We start from the raw sequence: 3839 nt of genomic DNA on the forward strand, positions 1-3839 counted from the left end.
TCGAGGTGGAGCAGATGTCGCCAACTGATGGTTGCTTGTAGGCCTGACATTTGGGACTACAGTTCGTCTTCTCAAATGCAGTCCAGCGAGTGCGGCCCCTCCAGCGGGCCAGTGTGAACAGCCCGTCGCACGGCGGCGATACGCGGGGCCGTCGTCTCCGCTGATCAGCTGCAGAATGAATTCAAGACAGGTTGAGAGCGAGCCCCAGCGGACAGCGCTCAAAAAAACTCCCCGACGGGACAAATAGCGCGCTCTAGCGTGATGCCATAATATACACTGCAAGGCGATGAAGACAAAGGCACCATAGAGGAAAAGCCTCTGTCAATAGGAGAAAGATACGTGACTGAAACATATAAACGCTGTTATTTGGAAAAAGCCTTGGATATCGAAGTCACGTGTGCACGGGGAGCGATATACACTCCTGGAAATGGAAAAAAGAACACATTGACACCGGTGTGTCAGACCCACCATTCTTGCTCCGGACACTGCGAGAGGGCTGTACAAGCAATGATCACACGCACGGCACAGCGGACACACCAGGAACCGCGGTGTTGGCCGTCGAATGGCGCTAGCTGCGCAGCATTTGTGCACCGCTGCCGTCAGTGTCAGCCAGTTTGCCGTGGCATACGGAGCTCCATCGCAGTCTTTAACACTGGTAGCATGCCGCGACAGCGTGGACGTGAACCGTATGTGCAGTTGACGGACTTTGAGCGAGGGCGTATAGTGGGCATGCGGGAGGCCGGGTGGACGTACCGCCGAATTGCTCAACACGTGGGGCGTGAGGTCTCCACGGTACATCGATGTTGTCGCCAGTGGTCGGCGGAAGGTGCACGAGCCCGTCGACCTGGGACCGGACCGCAGCGCCGCACGGATGCACGCCAAGACCGTAGGATCCTACGCAGTGCCGTAGGGGACCGCACCGCCACTTCCCAGCAAATTAGGGACACTGTTGCTCCTGGGGTATCGGCGAGGACCATTCGCAACCGTCTCCATGAAGCTGGGCTACGGTCCCGCACACCGTTAGGCCGTCTTCCGCTCACGCCCCAACATCGTGCAGCCCGCCTCCAGTGGTGTCGCGACAGGCGTGAATGGAGGGACGAATGGAGACGTGTCGTCTTCAGCGATGAGAGTCGCTTCTGCCTTGGTGCCAATGATGGTCGTATGCGTGTTTGGCGCCGTGCAGGTGAGCGCCACAATCAGGACTGCATACGACCGAGGCACACAGGGCCAACACCCGGCATCATGGTGTGGGGAGCGATCTCCTACACTGGCCGTACACCACTGGTGATCGTCGAGGGGACACTGAATAGTGCACGGTACATCCAAACCGTCATCGAACCCATCGTTCTACCATTCCTAGACCGGCAAGGGAACTTGCTGTTCCAACAGGACAATGCACGTCCGCATGTATCCCGTGCCACCCAACGTGCTCTAGAAGGTGTAAGTCAACTACCCTGGCCAGCAAGATCTCCGGATCTGTCCCCCATTGAGCATGTTTGGCACTGGATGAAGCGTCGTCTCACGCGGTCTGCACGTCCAGCACGAACGCTGGTCCAACTGAGGCGCCAGGTGGAAATGGCATGGCAAGCCGTTCCACAGGACTACATCCAGCATCTCTACGATCGTCTCCATGGGAGAATAGCAGCCTGCATTGCTGCGAAAGGTGGATATACACTGTACTAGTGCCGACATTGTGCATGCTCTGTTGCCTGTGTCTATGTGCTTGTGGTTCTGTCAGTGTGATCATGTGATGTATCTGACCCCAGGAATGTGTCAATAAAGTTTCCCCTTCCTGGGACAATGAATTCACGGTGTTCTTATTTCAATTTCCAGGAGTGTATATCGTATTTTAATTAAAGTTCAGTCTTGATCAGAACACTTATGTCTCAATAACAAAGGTGACCGGTTTCAAAAAATGGCTCTGAGCACTATGGGACTTAACAGCGGAGGTCATCAGTCCCCTAGAACTTAGAACTACTTAAGCCTAACTAACCTAAGGACATCACACATACCCATTCCCCTAGGCAGGATTCGAACCTGCGACCGTAGCAGTCCCGCGGTTCCGGACTGAAGCGCCTAGAACCGCTCGGCCACCGCTGCCGGCTGAACGGTTTCGGTTAAATTTATATAACCATCTTCAGACCTGTGAATTAATTTTAGAAAATACTAGAAACCCATCATAAAATAAAATGAAAAGTGTCTAATGACGACAGAATGTTAACAAGTTAAAATAAAACTTATTATACTCATGGCTTCCTTGGAGGATGGTAGGCGGAGCTCTCCTCAGCTGCTACGAACTCGCCTGATGGTTATGAGTGATGAGCATGAGCTTAAATATGCGGAGGCTCCGCCTACTTCCTCTCACACTACTTCACAACTGCCAATCAGCGTTCATAATATGACGCTATCGTCAAAGTATATAAGTACGAAATACACTAATAACATAAAATTGATTCATTTAAAATATCTGATTAACATATAGTCAGTATTCGTAAAACTTATTTATATTTTAGATAAAAACGGTAAACTACGATGTGTAATAGCTGTGCCCTTTATGGGCAACCTTAATACTACTACAGTGTCAGTTAAATCAAAGATGTGAAAGTCCTTGGAGTTGTGGTGTATATCTATTATACCGAGTCGCCTACATCACAATTGCATCTTTGATGGATGTTACAGAATCGTCTTACTTTAACTGTAGTTTTCATAATGAAATCGATAAATATCGATTGCCCCACAGCCGAACCGTAGGCAACCTAGACGACAAAACTGTTAACGTAACTAAACGGTGAATGGAAACATAAAATTACTCGTCCAAATTGAAATGATGCAGTAAAGCACAGGAATAATTTTACTTACTCGTCAGAGATATCCTCACCATGAACAATGTCACGTGTGATACAGGCGGACGACCAATACTCCATGACTGCCATAGGCCAGATAAATTCGGGGAGTATCTCTGAGAAATATGGGGAGAGTTTCAAATGTAAGATATTTCCCTGAAGCGTAAGTTATGGACGTATAGGTAGTGCATGTTTTTGCTCCATACGACCTTCTCACTTAGTGGATGACTTAAAGAATTTCCATAAACACTCTTTGTTTTGTGTGTGGACAGTTGGATCCTCAGCTTAACGAAATCTATAGAGTGGTTGACGAAATGGTGGTCCACACTTTCCTTTCGCAAATCGCTGTGCTACTTCCACCCGTCTGTTATGACTCTCATACCAGGTAACTAAAAGTGCCCTACCTCGGCAGTACACGTGAAGAATAAAGCATTTCATCTATTCTCTCTCTGTGCCACCAAAGGCCCAAATGTTTTCGATTTCGTTTATCAGGCGACGTCCTTTGCTATACTTATGAGTCGCGAGGTGCGACTCGTCAGTTTCTACGCTTTTGTTGTGACCACCGATGGCGATAGTTTCGTTTTTGACAATGACATAAAACTGTTCGCCACAGCCTTGGTAGGCACTCCACTTTCAGAAGCAGTGGCTTCTAATGTATATAACTTCTAATGCAGCAGGAGACGATAACAACTCTGTTTCCAGTGCCCGGCCGAGCGAGGTGGCGCAGTGGTTAGCACACTGGACTCGCATTCGGGAGGACGACGGTTCAATCCCGTCTCCGGCCATCCTGATTTAGGTTTTCCGTCATTTCCCTAAACCACTTCAGGCAAATGCCGGGATGGTTCCTTTGAAAAGGCACGGCCGATTTTCTTCCCCATCCTTCCCTCACAGCCGACCGCGGTGGTCTCGCGGTTCTAGGCGCGCAGTCCGGAACCGTGCGACTGCTACGGTCGCAGGTTCGAATCCTGCCTCGGGCATGGATGTGTGTGATGTCCT

General features: G+C 49.8%; 1 non-coding gene across 1 annotated transcript; it reads left to right on the forward strand.

The window, feature by feature from the left end:
* Nucleotides 1–3550: 3550 nt before the first annotated feature.
* Trnaa-cgc (transfer RNA alanine (anticodon CGC)) lies at nt 3551–3628 on the forward strand. Its single transcript has one exon. It is a non-coding gene; the product is annotated as a tRNA-Ala (tRNA).
* The last annotated feature ends 211 nt before the right edge of the window (nt 3629–3839 follow it).

This window comes from Schistocerca nitens, chromosome 5 (genome assembly GCF_023898315.1).
Source record: "Schistocerca nitens isolate TAMUIC-IGC-003100 chromosome 5, iqSchNite1.1, whole genome shotgun sequence".
In the NCBI taxonomy this organism is placed as follows: Eukaryota; Metazoa; Arthropoda; class Insecta; order Orthoptera; family Acrididae; genus Schistocerca; species Schistocerca nitens.